Genomic DNA, 21516 nt, shown 5'->3' with positions numbered 1-21516 from the left:
TATTAGAATTTTCAAAAAAGGCCAAAATGGGGGTTAAGTTAATTTCTTTGTTAATTTACGGATTTTACTCGTTTTTGACCCTTTTTCATTCCCTAAAAAAGGCATAAAGTGGCATAGCCTTATCGAATTGAAACATGCAATAGTTCCTAGGAAATCTAACGAGCATATCTATGACTTCCATGGTTGATTTTAGAATTTTCAAAAACGGCCAAAATGGGGGTTAGCTTAATTTCCTTGTTAATTTACGGATTTTACTCGTTTTTAACCCTTTTTCTTTCACTAAAAAGGGCATAAAGTGGCCTAGCCTTATCGAATCGAAGCATGGAATAGTTCCTAGGAAATCTAACGAGCATATCTACGACTTCCATTGTTGATTTTAGAAATTTCAAAAACGGCCAAAATGGTGGTAAAGTGAATTTCCTTGTTAATTTACGGATTTTACTCGATTTTGATCCTTTTTCTTTCACTAAAAATTGCATTAAGTGGCCTAGCCTTATCGAATCGAACCATGTAATAGTTCCTAGGAATTCTAACAAGCATATCTATGACTTCCATGGTTTATATTAGAATTTAAAAAAACGGCCAAAATGGGGTTAAGTTAATTTCCATGTTAATTTACGGATTTTACTCGTTTTTAACCCTTTTTCTTTCACCAAAAAGGGCATAAAGTGGCCTAGCCTTATCGAATCGAAGCATGTAATAGTTCCTAGTAAATCTAATAACGAGCATATCTACGATTTCCATGGTTGATTTTAGAAATTTCAAAAACGGCCAAAATGGTGGTAAAGTGAATTTCCTTGTTAATTTACGAATTTTACTCGATTTTGATCCTTTTTCTTTGACTAAAAATTGCATAAAGTGGCCTAGCCTTATCGAATCGAACCATGTAATAGTTCTTTGGAAATCTAACGAGCATATCTACGACTTCCATGGTTTATATTAGAATTTTCAAAAAAGGCCAAAATGGGGGTTAAGTTAATTTCTTTGTTAATTTACGGATTTTACTCGTTTTTGACCCTTTTTCATTCCCTAAAAAAGGCATAAAGTGGCATAGCCTTATCGAATTGAAACATGCAATAGTTCCTAGGAAATCTAACGAGCATATCTATGACTTCCATGGTTGATTTTAGAATTTTCAAAAACGGCCAAAATGGGGGTTAGCTTAATTTCCTTGTTAATTTACGGATTTTACTCGTTTTTAACCCTTTTTCTTTCACTAAAAAGGGCATAAAGTGGCCTAGCCTTATCGAATCGAAGCATGTAATAGTTCCTAGGAAATCTAACGAGCATATCTACGACTTCCATGGTTGATTTTAGAAATTTCAAAAACGGCCAAAATGGTGGTAAAGTGAATTTCCTTGTTAATTTACGAATTTTACTCGATTTTGATCCTTTTTCTTTGACTAAAAATTGCATAAAGTGGCCTAGCCTTATCGAATCGAACCATGTAATAGTTCTTTGGAAATCTAACGAGCATATCTACGACTTTCACGGTTGATTTTAGAAAATTCAAAAACGGCCAAAATGGTGGTAAAGTGAATTTCCTTGTTAGTGTACGGATTTTACGTGTTTTTGACCTTTCTTCTTTCACTAAAAAGGGTGTAAAGTTATTGAGCCTTATCCAATCGAAGCATGTAATAGTTCCTATGAAATCTAACAAGCATATATTCGACTTCCAAGGTTGATTTTATCAATTTCAAAAACGGACAAAATGAGGTTTAAGTGAATTTCCTAGTTAATTTACGGATGTTACTCGTTTTTGACCCTTTTTCTTTCACTAAAAAGGGCATAAAGTGACCTAGCCTTATCGAATAGAAGAATGTAATAGTTCCTAGGAAATATAACAAGCATATCTACGACATCCACGGTTGATTTTTGAATTTTCAAAAACGGCCAAAATGGGGGTTAAATGAATATCCTTGTTTATTTACGGATCTTACTCGTTTTTAACCCATTTTCTTTCATCAAAAAAGGCATAAAGTGGCCTAGCCTTATCGAATCGAAGCATGTAATAGTTCCTAGGAAATCTAACGAGCATATCAATGACTTCCATGGTTGATTTTAGAATTTTCAAAAACTGCCAAAATGGGGGTTAAATTAATTTCCTTTTAAATTTACGAATTTTACTCGTTTTTTACCATTTTTCTTTCACTAAAAAGGGCATAAAGTGGCCTAGCCTTATCGAATCGAAGCAAGTAATAGTTCCTAGGAAATCTAACAAGCATATCTACGAATCCGATGGTTTATATTAGAATTTTCAAAAACGGCCAAAATGGGCGTTAAGTTGATTTCTTCGTTAATTTACGGATTTTACTCGTTTTTGACCCTTTTTATTTCCCTAAAAAAGGCATAAAGTGGCATAGCCTTATCGAATCGAAACATGCAATAGTTCCTAGGAAATCTAACGAGCATATCTATGACTTCCATGGTCGATTTTAGAATTTTCAAAAACAGCCAAAATGGGGGTTAGGTTAATTTCCTTGTTATTTTACGGATTTTACTCGTTTTTAACCCTTTTTCTTTCACTAAAAAGGGCATAAAGTGGCCTAGCCTTATCGAATCGAAGCATGGAATAGTTCCTAGGAAATCTAACGAGCATATCTACGACTTCCATTGTTGATTTTAGAAATTTCAAAAACGGCCAAAATGGTGGTAAAGTGAATTTCCTTGTTAATTTACGGATTTTACTCGATTTTGATCCTTTTTCTTTCACTAAAAATTGCATTAAGTGGCCTAGCCTTATCGAATCGAACCATGTAATAGTTCCTAGGAATTCTAACAAGCATATCTATGACTTCCATGGTTTAGATTAGAATTTAAAAAAACGGCCAAAATGGGGTTAAGTTAATTTCCATGTTAATTTACGGATTTTACTCGTTTTTAACCCTTTTTCTTTCACCAAAAAGGGCATAAAGTGGCCTAGCCTTATCGAATCGAAGCATGTAATAGTTCCTAGTAAATCTAATAACGAGCATATCTACGATTTCCATGGTTGATTTTAGAAATTTCAAAAACGGCCAAAATGGTGGTAAAGTGAATTTCCTTGTTAATTTACGAATTTTACTCGATTTTGATTCTTTTTCTTTGACTAAAAATTGCATAAAGTGGCCTAGCCTTATCGAATCGAACCATGTAATAGTTCTTTGGAAATCTAACGAGCATATCTACGACTTCCATGGTTTATATTAGAATTTTCAAAAAAGGCCAAAATGGGGGTTAAGTTAATTTCTTTGTTAATTTACGGATTTTACTCGTTTTTGACCCTTTTTCATTCCCTAAAAAAGGCATAAAGTGGCATAGCCTTATCGAATTGAAACATGCAATAGTTCCTAGGAAATCTAACGAGCATATCTATGACTTCCATGGTTGATTTTAGAATTTTCAAAAACGGCCAAAATGGGGGTTAGCTTAATTTCCTTGTTAATTTACGGATTTTACTCGTTTTTAACCCTTTTTCTTTCACTAAAAAGGGCATAAAGTGGCCTAGCCTTATCGAATCGAAGCATGGAATAGTTCCTAGGAAATCTAACGAGCATATCTACGACTTCCATTGTTGATTTTAGAAATTTCAAAAACGGCCAAAATGGTGGTAAAGTGAATTTCCTTGTTAATTTACGGATTTTACTCGATTTTGATCCTTTTTCTTTCACTAAAAATTGCATTAAGTGGCCTAGCCTTATCGAATCGAACCATGTAATAGTTCCTAGGAATTCTAACAAGCATATCTATGACTTCCATGGTTTATATTAGAATTTAAAAAAACGGCCAAAATGGGGTTAAGTTAATTTCCATGTTAATTTACGGATTTTACTCGTTTTTAACCCTTTTTCTTTCACCAAAAAGGGCATAAAGTAGCCTTATCGAATCGAAGCATGTAATAGTTCCTAGTAAATCTAATAACGAGCATATCTACGATTTCCATGGTTGATTTTAGAAATTTCAAAAACGGCCAAAATGGTGGTAAAGTGAATTTCCTTGTTAATTTACGAATTTTACTCGATTTTGATCCTTTTTCTTTGACTAAAAATTGCATAAAGTGGCCTAGCCTTATCGAATCGAACCATGTAATAGTTCTTTGGAAATCTAACGAGCATATCTACGACTTCCATGGTTTATATTAGAATTTTCAAAAAAGGCCAAAATGGGGGTTAAGTTAATTTCTTTGTTAATTTACGGATTTTACTCGTTTTTGACCCTTTTTCATTCCCTAAAAAAGGCATAAAGTGGCATAGCCTTATCGAATTGAAACATGCAATAGTTCCTAGGAAATCTAACGAGCATATCTATGACTTCCATGGTTGATTTATGAATTTTCAAAAACGGCCAAAATGGGGGTTAGCTTAATTTCCTTGTTAATTTACGGATTTTACTCGTTTTTAACCCTTTTTCTTTCACTAAAAAGGGCATAAAGTGGCCTAGCCTTATCGAATCGAAGCATGTAATAGTTCCTAGGAAATCTAACGAGCATATCTACGACTTCCATGGTTGATTTTAGAAATTTCAAAAACGGCCAAAATGGTGGTAAAGTGAATTTCCTTGTTAATTTACGAATTTTACTCGATTTTGATCCTTTTTCTTTGACTAAAAATTGCATAAAGTGGCCTAGCCTTATCGAATCGAACCATGTAATAGTTCTTTGGAAATCTAACGAGCATATCTACGACTTTCACGGTTGATTTTAGAAATTTCAAAAACGGCCAAAATGGTGGTAAAGTGAATTTCCTTGTTAGTGTACGGATTTTACGTGTTTTTGACCTTTCTTCTTTCACTAAAAAGGGTGTAAAGTTATTGAGCCTTATCCAATCGAAGCATGTAATAGTTCCTATGAAATCTAACAAGCATATATTCGACTTCCAAGGTTGATTTTATCAATTTCAAAAACGGACAAAATGAGGTTTAAGCGAATTTCCTAGTTAATTTACGGATGTTACTCGTTTTTGACCCTTTTTCTTTCACTATAAAGGGCATAAAGTGTCCTAGCCTTATCGAACCGAAACATGTAATAGTTCCTAGGAAATCTAACAAGCATATCTACGACTTCCCTGGTTTAATTTAGGATTTTCAAAAACGGCCAAAATGGGGGTTAAGTTAATTTCCTTGTTAATTTACGGATTTTACTCGATTTTGATCCTTTTTCATTCACTAAAAAGGGCATAAAGTGACCTAGCCTTATCGAATAGAAGAATGTAATAGTTCCTAGGAAATATAACAAGCATATCTACGACATCCACGGTTGATTTTTGAATTTTCAAAAACGGCCAACATGGGGGTTAAATGAATATCAAAAACGGCCAAAATGGTGGTAAAGTGAATTTCCTTGTTAATTTACGAATTTTACTAGATTTTGATCCTTTTTCTTTGACTAAAAATTGCATAAAGTGGCCTAGCCTTATCGAATCGAACCATGTAATAGTTCTTTGGAAATCTAATGAGCATATCTACGACTTCCACGGTTGATTTTAGAAATTTCCAAAACGGCCAAAATGGTGGTAAAGTGAATTTCCTTGTTAATTTACGGATTTTACTTGTTTTTGACCTTTCTTCTTTCACTAAAAAGGGTGTAAAGTTATTGAGCCTTATCGAATCGAAGCATGTAATAGTTCCTATGATATCTAACAAGCATATATTCGACTTCCAAGGTTGATATTATCAATTTCAAAAACGGACAAAATGAGGGTTAAGTGAATTTCCTTGTTAATTTACGGATGTTACTCGTTTTTGACCCTTTTTCTTTCACTAAAAAGGGCATAAAGTGGCCTAGCCTTATCGAATCGAAACATGTAATAGTTCCTAGGAAATCTAACAAGCATATCTAGGACTTCCATGGTTTAATTTAGGATTTTCTAAAACGGCCAAAATGGGGGTAAAGTTAATTTCCTTGTTAATTTACGGATTTTACTCGATTTTGATCCTTTTTCATTCACTAAAAAGGGCATAAAGTGACCTAGCCTTATCGAATAGAAGAATGTAATGGTTCCTAGGAAACATAACAAGCATATCTACGACATCCACGGTTAATTTTAGAAATTTCAAAAACGGCCAAAATGGTGGTAAAGTGAATTTCCTTGTTAATTTACGGATTTTACTTGTTTTTGACCTTTCTTCTTTCACTAAAAAGGGTGTAAAGTTATTGAGCCTTATCGAATCGAAGCATGTAATAGTTCCTATGAAATCTAACAAGCATATATTCGACTTCCATGGTTGATTTTATCAATTTCAAAAACGGACAAAATGAGGGTTAAGTGAATTTCCTTTTTAATTTACGGATGTTACTCGTTTTTGACCCTTTTTCTTTCACTAAAAAGGGCATAAAGTGGCCTAGCCTTATCGAATCGAAACATGTAATAGTTCCTAGGAAATCTAACGAGCATATCTATGACTTCCATGGTTGATTTATGAATTTTCAAAAACGGCCAAAATGGGGGTTAGCTTAATTTCCTTGTTAATTTACGGATTTTACTCGTTTTTAACCCTTTTTCTTTCACTAAAAAGGGCATAAAGTGGCCTAGCCTTATCGAATCGAAGCATGTAATAGTTCCTAGGAAATCTAACGAGCATATCTACGACTTCCATGGTTGATTTTAGAAATTTCAAAAACGGCCAAAATGGTGGTAAAGTGAATTTCCTTGTTAATTTACGAATTTTACTCGATTTTGATCCTTTTTCTTTGACTAAAAATTGCATAAAGTGGCCTAGCCTTATCGAATCGAACCATGTAATAGTTCTTTGGAAATCTAACGAGCATATCTACGACTTTCACGGTTGATTTTAGAAATTTCAAAAACGGCCAAAATGGTGGTAAAGTGAATTTCCTTGTTAGTGTACGGATTTTACGTGTTTTTGACCTTTCTTCTTTCACTAAAAAGGGTGTAAAGTTATTGAGCCTTATCCAATCGAAGCATGTAATAGTTCCTATGAAATCTAACAAGCATATATTCGACTTCCAAGGTTGATTTTATCAATTTCAAAAACGGACAAAATGAGGTTTAAGCGAATTTCCTAGTTAATTTACGGATGTTACTCGTTTTTGACCCTTTTTCTTTCACTATAAAGGGCATAAAGTGTCCTAGCCTTATCGAACCGAAACATGTAATAGTTCCTAGGAAATCTAACAAGCATATCTACGACTTCCATGGTTTAATTTAGGATTTTCAAAAACGGCCAAAATGGGGGTTAAGTTAATTTCCTTGTTAATTTACGGATTTTACTCGATTTTGATCCTTTTTCATTCACTAAAAAGGGCATAAAGTGACCTAGCCTTATCGAATAGAAGAATGTAATAGTTCCTAGGAAATATAACAAGCATATCTACGACATCCACGGTTGATTTTTGAATTTTCAAAAACGGCCAACATGGGGGTTAAATGAATATCAAAAACGGCCAAAATGGTGGTAAAGTGAATTTCCTTGTTAATTTACGAATTTTACTAGATTTTGATCCTTTTTCTTTGACTAAAAATTGCATAAAGTGGCCTAGCCTTATCGAATCGAACCATGTAATAGTTCTTTGGAAATCTAATGAGCATATCTACGACTTCCACGGTTGATTTTAGAAATTTCCAAAACGGCCAAAATGGTGGTAAAGTGAATTTCCTTGTTAATTTACGGATTTTACTTGTTTTTGACCTTTCTTCTTTCACTAAAAAGGGTGTAAAGTTATTGAGCCTTATCGAATCGAAGCATGTAATAGTTCCTATGATATCTAACAAGCATATATTCGACTTCCAAGGTTGATATTATCAATTTCAAAAACGGACAAAATGAGGGTTAAGTGAATTTCCTTGTTAATTTACGGATGTTACTCGTTTTTGACCCTTTTTCTTTCACTAAAAAGGGCATAAAGTGGCCTAGCCTTATCGAATCGAAACATGTAATAGTTCCTAGGAAATCTAACAAGCATATCTAGGACTTCCATGGTTTAATTTAGGATTTTCTAAAACGGCCAAAATGGGGGTAAAGTTAATTTCCTTGTTAATTTACGGATTTTACTCGATTTTGATCCTTTTTCATTCACTAAAAAGGGCATAAAGTGACCTAGCCTTATCGAATAGAAGAATGTAATGGTTCCTAGGAAACATAACAAGCATATCTACGACATCCACGGTTAATTTTAGAAATTTCAAAAACGGCCAAAATGGTGGTAAAGTGAATTTCCTTGTTAATTTACGGATTTTACTTGTTTTTGACCTTTCTTCTTTCACTAAAAAGGGTGTAAAGTTATTGAGCCTTATCGAATCGAAGCATGTAATAGTTCCTATGAAATCTAACAAGCATATATTCGACTTCCATGGTTGATTTTATCAATTTCAAAAACGGACAAAATGAGGGTTAAGTGAATTTCCTCTTTAATTTACGGATGTTACTCGTTTTTGACCCTTTTTCTTTCACTAAAAAGGGCATAAAGTGGCCTAGCCTTATCGAATCGAAACATGTAATAGTTCCTAGGAAATCTAACGAGCATATCTATGACTTCCATGGTTGATTTATGAATTTTCAAAAACGGCCAAAATGGGGGTTAGCTTAATTTCCTTGTTAATTTACGGATTTTACTCGTTTTTAACCCTTTTTCTTTCACTAAAAAGGGCATAAAGTGGCCTAGCCTTATCGAATCGAAGCATGTAATAGTTCCTAGGAAATCTAACGAGCATATCTACGACTTCCATGGTTGATTTTAGAAATTTCAAAAACGGCCAAAATGGTGGTAAAGTGAATTTCCTTGTTAATTTACGAATTTTACTCGATTTTGATCCTTTTTCTTTGACTAAAAATTGCATAAAGTGGCCTAGCCTTATCGAATCGAACCATGTAATAGTTCTTTGGAAATCTAACGAGCATATCTACGACTTTCACGGTTGATTTTAGAAATTTCAAAAACGGCCAAAATGGTGGTAAAGTGAATTTCCTTGTTAGTGTACGGATTTTACGTGTTTTTGACCTTTCTTCTTTCACTAAAAAGGGTGTAAAGTTATTGAGCCTTATCCAATCGAAGCATGTAATAGTTCCTATGAAATCTAACAAGCATATATTCGACTTCCAAGGTTGATTTTATCAATTTCAAAAACGGACAAAATGAGGTTTAAGCGAATTTCCTAGTTAATTTACGGATGTTACTCGTTTTTGACCCTTTTTCTTTCACTATAAAGGGCATAAAGTGTCCTAGCCTTATCGAACCGAAACATGTAATAGTTCCTAGGAAATCTAACAAGCATATCTACGACTTCCATGGTTTAATTTAGGATTTTCAAAAACGGCCAAAATGGGGGTTAAGTTAATTTCCTTGTTAATTTACGGATTTTACTCGATTTTGATCCTTTTTCATTCACTAAAAAGGGCATAAAGTGACCTAGCCTTATCGAATAGAAGAATGTAATAGTTCCTAGGAAATATAACAAGCATATCTACGACATCCACGGTTGATTTTTGAATTTTCAAAAACGGCCAACATGGGGGTTAAATGAATATCAAAAACGGCCAAAATGGTGGTAAAGTGAATTTCCTTGTTAATTTACGAATTTTACTAGATTTTGATCCTTTTTCTTTGACTAAAAATTGCATAAAGTGGCCTAGCCTTATCGAATCGAACCATGTAATAGTTCTTTGGAAATCTAATGAGCATATCTACGACTTCCACGGTTGATTTTAGAAATTTCCAAAACGGCCAAAATGGTGGTAAAGTGAATTTCCTTGTTAATTTACGGATTTTACTTGTTTTTGACCTTTCTTCTTTCACTAAAAAGGGTGTAAAGTTATTGAGCCTTATCGAATCGAAGCATGTAATAGTTCCTATGAAATCTAACAAGCATATATTCGACTTCCATGGTTGATTTTATCAATTTCAAAAACGGACAAAATGAGGGTTAAGTGAATTTCCTTTTTAATTTACGGATGTTACTCGTTTTTGACCCTTTTTCTTTCACTAAAAAGGGCATAAAGTGGCCTAGCCTTATCGAATCGAAACATGTAATAGTTCCTAGGAAATCTAACGAGCATATCTATGACTTCCATGGTTGATTTATGAATTTTCAAAAACGGCCAAAATGGGGGTTAGCTTAATTTCCTTGTTAATTTACGGATTTTACTCGTTTTTAACCCTTTTTCTTTCACTAAAAAGGGCATAAAGTGGCCTAGCCTTATCGAATCGAAGCATGTAATAGTTCCTAGGAAATCTAACGAGCATATCTACGACTTCCATGGTTGATTTTAGAAATTTCAAAAACGGCCAAAATGGTGGTAAAGTGAATTTCCTTGTTAATTTACGAATTTTACTCGATTTTGATCCTTTTTCTTTGACTAAAAATTGCATAAAGTGGCCTAGCCTTATCGAATCGAACCATGTAATAGTTCTTTGGAAATCTAACGAGCATATCTACGACTTTCACGGTTGATTTTAGAAATTTCAAAAACGGCCAAAATGGTGGTAAAGTGAATTTCCTTGTTAGTGTACGGATTTTACGTGTTTTTGACCTTTCTTCTTTCACTAAAAAGGGTGTAAAGTTATTGAGCCTTATCCAATCGAAGCATGTAATAGTTCCTATGAAATCTAACAAGCATATATTCGACTTCCAAGGTTGATTTTATCAATTTCAAAAACGGACAAAATGAGGTTTAAGCGAATTTCCTAGTTAATTTACGGATGTTACTCGTTTTTGACCCTTTTTCTTTCACTATAAAGGGCATAAAGTGTCCTAGCCTTATCGAACCGAAACATGTAATAGTTCCTAGGAAATCTAACAAGCATATCTACGACTTCCATGGTTTAATTTAGGATTTTCAAAAACGGCCAAAATGGGGGTTAAGTTAATTTCCTTGTTAATTTACGGATTTTACTCGATTTTGATCCTTTTTCATTCACTAAAAAGGGCATAAAGTGACCTAGCCTTATCGAATAGAAGAATGTAATAGTTCCTAGGAAATATAACAAGCATATCTACGACATCCACGGTTGATTTTTGAATTTTCAAAAACGGCCAACATGGGGGTTAAATGAATATCAAAAACGGCCAAAATGGTGGTAAAGTGAATTTCCTTGTTAATTTACGAATTTTACTAGATTTTGATCCTTTTTCTTTGACTAAAAATTGCATAAAGTGGCCTAGCCTTATCGAATCGAACCATGTAATAGTTCTTTGGAAATCTAATGAGCATATCTACGACTTCCACGGTTGATTTTAGAAATTTCCAAAACGGCCAAAATGGTGGTAAAGTGAATTTCCTTGTTAATTTACGGATTTTACTTGTTTTTGACCTTTCTTCTTTCACTAAAAAGGGTGTAAAGTTATTGAGCCTTATCGAATCGAAGCATGTAATAGTTCCTATGATATCTAACAAGCATATATTCGACTTCCAAGGTTGATATTATCAATTTCAAAAACGGACAAAATGAGGGTTAAGTGAATTTCCTTGTTAATTTACGGATGTTACTCGTTTTTGACCCTTTTTCTTTCACTAAAAAGGGCATAAAGTGGCCTAGCCTTATCGAATCGAAACATGTAATAGTTCCTAGGAAATCTAACAAGCATATCTAGGACTTCCATGGTTTAATTTAGGATTTTCTAAAACGGCCAAAATGGGGGTAAAGTTAATTTCCTTGTTAATTTACGGATTTTACTCGATTTTGATCCTTTTTCATTCACTAAAAAGGGCATAAAGTGACCTAGCCTTATCGAATAGAAGAATGTAATGGTTCCTAGGAAACATAACAAGCATATCTACGACATCCACGGTTAATTTTAGAAATTTCAAAAACGGCCAAAATGGTGGTAAAGTGAATTTCCTTGTTAATTTACGGATTTTACTTGTTTTTGACCTTTCTTCTTTCACTAAAAAGGGTGTAAAGTTATTGAGCCTTATCGAATCGAAGCATGTAATAGTTCCTATGAAATCTAACAAGCATATATTCGACTTCCATGGTTGATTTTATCAATTTCAAAAACGGACAAAATGAGGGTTAAGTGAATTTCCTTTTTAATTTACGGATGTTACTCGTTTTTGACCCTTTTTCTTTCACTAAAAAGGGCATAAAGTGGCCTAGCCTTATCGAATCGAAACATGTAATAGTTCCTAGGAAATCTAACAAGCATATCTACGACTTCCATGGTTTAATTTAGGATTTTCAAAAACGGCCAAAATGGGGGTAAAGTTAATTTCCTTGTTAATTTACGGATTTTACTCGATTTTGATCCTTTTTCTTTCACTAAAAATTGCATTAAGTGGCCTAGCCTTATCGAATCGAACCATGTAATAGTTCCTAGGAATTCTAACAAGCATATCTACAACTTCCATGGTTTATATTAGAATTTAAAAAAACGGCCAAAATGGGGTTAAGTTAATTTCCATGTTAATTTACGGATTTTACTCGTTTTTAACCCTTTTTCTTTCACTAAAAAGGGCATAAAGTGGCCTAGCCTTATTGAATCGAAGCATGTAATAGTTCCTAGTAAATCTAATAACGAGCATATCTACGACTTCCATGGTTGATTTTAGAAATTTCAAAAACGGCCAAAATGGTGGTAAAGTGAATTTCCTTGTTAATTTACGGATTTTACTCGTTTTTGACCCATTTTCTTTCCCTAAAAAGGGCATAAAGTGGCCTAGCCTTATCGAATCGAACCATGTAATAGTTCTTTGGAAATCTAACGAGCATATCTACGACTTCCACGGTTGATTTTAGAAATTTCATAAACGGCCAAAATGGTGGTAAAGTGAATTTCCTTGTTAATTTACGGATTTTACTTGTTTTTGACCTTTCTTCTTTCACTAAAAAGGGTGTAAAGTTATTGAGCCTTATCGAATCAAAGCATGTAATAGTTCCTATGATATCTAACAAGCATATATTCGACTTCCAAGGTTGATATTATCAATTTCAAAAACAGACAAAATGAGGGTTAAGTGAATTTCCTTGTTAATTTACGGATGTTACTCGTTTTTGACCCTTTTTCTTTCACTAAAAAGGGCATAAAGTGGCCTAGCCTTATCGAATCGAAACATGTAATAGTTCCTAGGAAATCTAACAAGCATATCTACGACTTCCATGGTTTAATTTAGGATTTTCTAAAACGGCCAAAATGGGGGTAAAGTTAATTTCCTTGTTAATTTACGGATTTTACTCGATTTTGATCCTTTTTCATTCACTAAAAAGGGCATAAAGTGACCTAGCCTTATCGAATAGAAGAATGTAATGGTTCCTAGGAAACATAACAAGCATATCTACGACATCCACGGTTGATTTTAGAAATTTCAAAAACGGCCAAAATGGTGGTAAATTGAATTTCCTTGTTAATTTACGGATTTTACTTGTTTTTGACCTTTCTTCTTTCACTAAAAAGGGTGTAAAGTTATTGAGCCTTATCGAATCGAAGCATGTAATAGTTCCTATGAAATCTAACAAGCATATATTCGACTTCCAAGGTTGATTTTATCAATTTCAAAAACGGACAAAATGAGGGTTAAGTGAATTTCCTTGTTAATTTACGGATGTTACTCGTTTTTGACCCTTTTTCTTTCACTAAAAAGGGCATAAAGTGGCCTAGCCTTATCGAATCGAAACATGTAATAGTTCCTAGGAAATCTAACAAGCATATCTACGACTTCCATGGTTTAATTTAGGATTTTCAAAAACGGCCAAAATGGGGGTAAAGTTAATTTCCTTGTTAATTTACGGATTTTACTCGATTTTGATCCTTTTTCTTTCACTAAAAATTGCATTAAGTGGCCTAGCCTTATCGAATCGAACCATGTAATAGTTCCTAGGAATTCTAACAAGCATATCTACGACTTCCATGGTTTATATTAGAATTTAAAAAAACGGCCAAAATGGGGTTAAGTTAATTTCCATGTGAATTTACGGATTTTACTCGTTTTTAACCCTTTTTCTTTCACTAAAAAGGGCATAAAGTGGCCTAGCCTTATCGAATCGAAGCATGTAATAGTTCCTAGGAAATCTAATAACGAGCATATCTACGACTTCCATGGTTGATTTTAGAAATTTCAAAAACGGCCAAAATGGTGGTAAAGTGAATTTCCTTGTTAATTTACGAATTTTACTCGATTTTGATCCTTTTTCTTTGACTAAAAAGGGCATAAAGTGGCCTAGCCTTATCGAATCGAAGCATGTAATAGTTCCTAGTAAATCTAATAACGAGCATATCTACGACTTCCATGGTTGATTTTAGAAATTTCAAAAACGGCCAAAATGGTGGTAAAGTGAATTTCCTTGTTAATTTACGAATTTTACTCGATTTTGATCCTTTTTCTTTGACTAAAAATTGCATAAAGTGGCCTAGCCTTATCGAATCGAACCATGTAATAGTTCTTTGGAAATCTAACGAGCATATCTACGACTTCCATGGTTTATATTAGAATTTTCAAAAAAGGCCAAAATGGGGGTTAAGTTAATTTCTTTGTTAATTTACGGATTTTACTCGTTTTAGACCCATTTTCTTTCCCTAAAAAAGGCATAAAGTGGCATAGCCTTATCGAATCGAAACATGCAATAGTTCCTAGGAAATCTAACGAGCATATCTATGACTTCCATGGTTGATTTTAGAATTTTCAAAAACGGCCAAAATGGGGGTTAGCTTAATTTCCTTGTTAATTTACGGATTTTACTCGTTTTTAACCCTTTTTCTTTCACTAAAAAGGGCATAAAGTGGCCTAGCCTTATCGAATCGAAGCATGTAATAGTTCCTAGGAAATCTAATAACGAGCATATCTACGACTTCCATGGTTGATTTTAGAAATTTCAAAAACGGCCAAAATGGTGGTAAACTGAATTTCCTTGTTAATTTACGAATTTTACTCGATTTTGATCCTTTTTCTTTGACTAAAAAGGGCATAAAGTGGCCTAGCCTTATCGAATCGAAGCATGTAATAGTTCCTAGTAAATCTAATAACGAGCATATCTACGACTTCCATGGTTGATTTTAGAAATTTCAAAAACGGCCAAAATGGTGGTAAAGTGAATTTCCTTGTTAATTTACGAATTTTACTCGATTTTGATCCTTTTTCTTTGACTAAAAATTGCATAAAGTCGCCTAGCCTTATCGAATCGAACCATGTAATAGTTCTTTGGAAATCTAACGAGCATATCTACGACTTCCATGGTTTATATTAGAATTTTCAAAAAAGGCCAAAATGGGGGTTAAGTTAATTTCTTTGTTAATTTACGGATTTTACTCGTTTTTGACCCATTTTCTTTCCCTAAAAAAGGCATAAAGTGGCATAGCCTTATCGAATCGAAACATGCAATAGTTCCTAGGAAATCTAACGAGCATATCTATGACTTCCATGGTTGATTTTAGAATTTTCAAAAACGGCCAAAATGGGGGTTAGCTTAATTTCCTTGTTAATTTACGGATTTTACTCGTTTTTAACCCTTTTTCTTTCACTAAAAAGGGCATAAAGTGGCCTAGCCTTATCGAATCGAAGCATGTAATAGTTCCTAGGAAATCTAACGAGCATATCTACGACTTCCATGGTTGAATTTAGAAATTTCAAAAACGGCCAAAATGGTGGTAAACTGAATTTCCTTGTTAATTTACGAATTTTACTCGATTTTGATCCTTTTTCTTTGACTAAAAATTGCATAAAGTGGCCTAGCCTTATCGAATCGAACCATGTAATAGTTCTTTGGAAATCTAACGAGCATATCTACGACTTCCACGGTTGATTTTAGAAATTTCAAAAACGGCCAAAATGGTGGTAAAGTGAATTTCCTTGTTAATTTACGGATTTTACTTGTTTTTGACCTTTCTTCTTTCACTAAAAAGGGTGTAAAGTTATTGAGCCTTATCGAATCGAAGCATGTAATAGTTCCTATGATATCTAACAAGCATATATTCGACTTCCAAGGTTGATATTATCAATTTCAAAAACGGACAAAATGAGGGTTAAGTGAATTTCCTTGTTAATTTACGGATGTTACTCGTTTTTGACCCTTTTTCTTTCACTAAAAAGGGCATAAAGTGGCCTAGCCTTATCGAATCGAAACATGTAATAGTTCCTAGGAAATCTAACAAGCATATCTACGACTTCCATGGTTTAATTTAGGATTTTCAAAAACGGCCAAAATGGGGGTAAAGTTAATTTCCTTGTTAATTTACGGATTTTACTCGATTTTGATCCTTTTTCATTCACTAAAAAGGGCATAAAGTGACCTAGCCTTATCGAATAGAAGAATGTAATGGTTCCTAGGAAACATAACAAGCATATCTACAACATCCACGGTTGATTTTAGAAATTTCAAAAACGGCCAAAATGGTGGTAAAGTGAATTTCCTTGTTAATTTACGGATTTTACTTGTTTTTGACCTTTCTTCTTTCACTAAAAAGGGTGTAAAGTTATTGAGCCTTATCGAATCGAAGCATGTAATAGTTCCTATGAAATCTAACAAGCATATATTCGACTTCCAAGGTTGATTTTATCAATTTCAAAAACGGACAAAATGAGGGTTAAGTGAATTTCCTTGTTAATTTACGGATGTTACTCGTTTTTGACCCTTTTTCTTTCACTAAAAAGGGCATAAAGTGGCCTAGCCTTATCGAATCGAAACATGTAATAGTTCCTAGGAAATCTAACAAGCATATCTACGACTTCCATGGTTTAATTTAGGATTTTCAAAAACGGCCAAAATGGGGGTAAAGTTAATTTCCTTGTTAATTTACGGATTTTACTCGATTTTGATCCTTTTTCTTTCACTAAAAATTGCATTAAGTGGCCTAGCCTTATCGAATCGAACCATGTAATAGTTCCTAGGAATTCTAACAAGCATATCTACGACTTCCATGGTTTATATTAGAATTTAAAAAAACGGCCAAAATGGGGTTAAGTTAATCTCCATGTTAATTTACGGATTTTACTCGTTTTTAACCCTTTTTCTTTCACTAAAAAGGGCATAAAGTGGCCTAGCCTTATTGAATCGAAGCATGTAATAGTTCCTAGTAAATCTAATAACGAGCATATCTACGACTTCCATGGTTGATTTTAGAAATTTCAAAAACGGCCAAAATGGTGGTAAAGTGAATTTCCTTGTTAATTTACGAATTTTACTCGATTTTGATCCTTTTTCTTTGACTAAAAATTGCATAAAGTGGCCTAGCCTTATCGAATCGAACCATGTAATAGTTCTTTGGAAATCTAACGAGCATATCTACGACTTCCATGGTTTATATTAGAATTTTCAAAAAAGGCCAAAATGGGGGTTAAGTTAATTTCTTTGTTAATTTACGGATTTTACTCGTTTTTTACCCTTTTTCTTTCCCTAAAAATGGCATAAAGTGGCATAGCCTTATCGAATCGAAACATGCAATAGTTCCTAGGAAATCTAACGAGCATATCTATGACTTCCATGGTTGATTTTAGAATTTTCAAAAATGGCCAAAATGGGGGTTAGCTTAATTTCCTTGTTAATTTACGGATTTTACTCGTTTTTAACCCTTTTTCTTTCACTAAAAAGGGCATAAAGTGGCCTAGCCTTATCGAATCGAAGCATGTAATAGTTCCTAGGAAATCTAACGAGCATATCTACGACTTCCATGGTTGATTTTAGAAATTTCAAAAACGGCCAAAATGGTGGTAAAGTGAATTTCCTTGTTAATTTACGAATTTTACTCGATTTTGATCCTTTTTCTTTGACTAAAAATTGCATAAAGTGGCCTAGCCTTATCGAATCGAACCATGTAATAGTTCTTTGGAAATCTAACGAGCATATCTACGACTTCCACGGTTGATTTTAGAAATTTCATAAACGGCCAAAATGGTGGTAAAGTGAATTTCCTTGTTAATTTACGGATTTTACTTGTTTTTGACCTTTCTTCTTTCACTAAAAAGGGTGTAAAGTTATTGAGCCTTATCGAATCGAAGCATGTAATAGTTCCTATGAAATCTAACTAGCATATATTCGACTTCCAAGGTTGATTTTATCAATTTCAAAAACGGAAAAAATGAGGGTTAAGTGAATTTCCTTGTTAATTTACGGATGTTACTCGTTTTTGACCCTTTTTCTTTCACTAAAAAGGGCATAAAGTGGCCTAGCCTTATCGAATCGAAACATGTAATAGTTCCTAGGAAATCTAACAAGCATATCTACGACTTCCATGGTTTAATTTAGGATTTTCAAAAACGGCCAAAATGGGGGTAAAGTTAATTTCCTTGTTAATTTACGGATTTTTACTCGATTTTGATCCTTTTTCTTTCACTAAAAATTGCATTAAGTGGCCTAGCCTTATCGAATCGAACCATGTAATAGTTCCTAGGAATTCTAACAAGCATATCTACGACTTCCATGGTTTATATTAGAATTTAAAAAAACGGCCAAAATGGGGTTAAGTTAATTTCCATGTTAATTTACGGATTTTACTCGTTTTTAACCCTTTTTCTTTCACTAAAAAGGGCATAAAGTGGCCTAGCCTTATTGAATCGAAGCATGTAATAGTTCCTAGTAAATCCAATAACGAGCATATCTACGACTTCCATGGTTGATTTTAGAAATTTCAAAAACGGCCAAAATGGTGGTAAAGTGAATTTCCTTGTTAATTTACGAATTTTACTCGATTTTGATCCTTTTTCTTTGACTAAAAATTGCATAAAGTGGCCTAGCCTTATCGAATCGAACCATGTAATAGTTCTTTGGAAATCTAGCGAGCATATATACGACTTCCACGGTTGATTTTAGAAATTTCATAAACGGCCAAAATGGTGGTAAAGTGAATTTCCTTGTTAATTTACGGATTTTACTTGTTTTTGACCTTTCTTCTTTCACTAAAAAGGGTGTAAAGTTATTGAGCCTTATCGAATCGAAGCATGTAATAGTTCCTATGAAATCTAACAAGCATATATTCGACTTCCAAGGTTGATTTTATCAATTTCAAAAACGGAAAAAATGAGGGTTAAGTGAATTTCCTTGTTAATTTACGGATGTTACTCGTTTTTGACCCTTTTTCTTTCACTAAAAATTGCATTAAGTGGCCTAGCCTTATCGAATCGAAACATGTAATAGTTCCTAGGAAATCTAACAAGCATATCTACGACTTCCATGGTTTAATTTAGGATTTTCAAAAACGGCCAAAATGGGGGTAAAGTTAATTTCCTTGTTAATTTACGGATTTTACTCGATTTTGATCCTTTTTCTTTCACTAAAAATTGCATTAAGTGGCCTAGCCTTATCGAATCGAACCATGTAATAGTTCCTAGGAATTCTAACAAGCATATCTACGACTTCCATGGTTTATATTAGAATTTAAAAAAACGGCCAAAATGGGGTTAAGTTAATTTCCATGTTAATTTACGGATTTTACTCGTTTTTAACCCTTTTTCTTTCACTAAAAAGGGCATAAAGTGGCCTAGCCTTATTGAATCGAAGCATGTAATAGTTCCTAGTAAATCTAATAACGAGCATATCTACGACTTCCATGGTTGATTTTAGAAATTTCAAAAACGGCCAAAATGGTGGTAAAGTGAATTTCCTTGTTAATTTACGAATTTTACTCGATTTTGATCCTTTTTCTTTGACTAAAAATTGCATAAAGTGGCCTAGCCTTATCGAATCGAACCATGTAATAGTTCTTTGGAAATCTAACGAGCATATCTACGACTTCCATGGTTTATATTAGAATTTTCAAAAAAGGCCAAAATGGGGGTTAAGTTAATTTCTTTGTTAATTTACGGATTTTACTCGTTTTTGACCCTTTTTCTTTCCCTAAAAATGGCATAAAGTGGCATAGCCTTATCGAATCGAAACATGCAATAGTTCCTAGGAAATCTAACGAGCATATCTATGACTTCCATGGTTGATTTTAGAATTTTCAAAAACGGCCAAAATGGGGGTTAGCTTAATTTCCTTGTTAATTTACGGATTTTACTCGTTTTTAACCCTTTTTCTTTCACTAAAAAGGGCATAAAGTGGCCTAGCCTTATCGAATCGAAGCATGTAATAGTTCCTAGGAAATCTAACGAGCATATCTACGACTTCCATGGTTGATTTTAGAAATTTCAAAAACGGCCAAAATGGTGGTAAAGTGAATTTCCTTGTTAATTTACGAATTTTACTCGATTTTGATCCTTTTTCTTTGACTAAAAATTGCATAAAGTGGCCTAGCCTTATCGAATCGAACCATGTAATAGTTCTTTGGAAATCTAACGAGCATATCTACGACTTCCACGGTTGATTTTAGAAATTTCATAAACGGCCAAAATGGTGGTAAAGTGAATTTCCTTGTTAATTTACGGATTTTACTTGTTTTTGACCTTTCTTCTTTCACTAAAAAGGGTGTAAAGTTATTGAGCCTTATCGAATCGAAGCATGTAATAGTTCCTATGAAATCTAACAAGCATATAATCGACTTCCAAGGTTGATTTTATCAATTTCAAAAACGGAAAAAATGAGGGTTAAGTGAATTTCCTTGTTAATTTACGGATGTTACTCGTTTTTGACCCTTTTTCTTTCACTAAAAAGGGCATAAAGTGGCCTAGCCTTATCGAATCGAAACATGTAATAGTTCCTAGGAAATCTAACAAGCATATCTACGACTTCCATGGTTTAATTTAGGATTTTCAAAAACGGCCAAAATGGGGGTAAAGTTAATTTCCTTGTTAATTTACGGATTTTACTCGATTTTGATCCTTTTTCTTTCACTAAAAATTGCATTAAGTGGCCTAGCCTTATCGAATCGAACCATGTAATAGTTCCTAGGAATTCTAACAAGCATATCTACGACTTCCATGGTTTATATTAGAATTTAAAAAAACGGCCAAAATGGGGTTAAGTTAATTTCCATGTTAATTTACGGATTTTACTCGTTTTTAACCCTTTTTCTTTCACTAAAAAGGGCATAAAGTGGCCTAGCCTTATTGAATCGAAGCATGTAATAGTTCCTAGTAAATCTAATAACGAGCATATCTACGACTTCCATGGTTGATTTTAGAAATTTCAAAAACGGCCAAAATGGTGGTAAAGTGAATTTCCTTGTTAATTTACGAATTTTACTCGATTTTGATCCTTTTTCTTTGACTAAAAATTGCATAAAGTGGCCTAGCCTTATCGAATCGAACCATGTAATAGTTCTTTGGAAATCTAGCGAGCATATCTACGACTTCCACGGTTGATTTTAGAAATTTCATAAACGGCCAAAATGGTGGTAAAGTGAATTTCCTTGTTAATTTACGGATTTTACTTGTTTTTGACCTTTCTTCTTTCACTAAAAAGGGTGTAAAGTTATTGAGCCTTATCGAATCGAAGCATGTAATAGTTCCTATGAAATCTAACAAGCATATATTCGACTTCCAAGGTTGATTTTATCAATTTCAAAAACGGAAAAAATGAGGGTTAAGTGAATTTCCTTGTTAATTTACGGATGTTACTCGTTTTTGACCCTTTTTCTTTCACTAAAAAGGGCATAAAGTGGCCTGGCCTTATCGAATCGAAACATGTAATAGTTCCTAGGAAATCTAACAAGCATATCTACGACTTCCATGGTTTAATTTAGGATTTTCAAAAACGGCCAAAATGGGGGTAAAGTTAAT

This window comes from Medicago sativa, chromosome 3, assembly GCF_051527215.1.
Source record: "Medicago sativa cultivar Bolivia chromosome 3, Bolivia_mono, whole genome shotgun sequence".
NCBI lineage: Eukaryota > Viridiplantae > Streptophyta > Magnoliopsida > Fabales > Fabaceae > Medicago > Medicago sativa.
The sequence above is the reverse complement of the archived record's forward strand: the minus strand, read 5'-3'. Positions refer to the sequence as shown.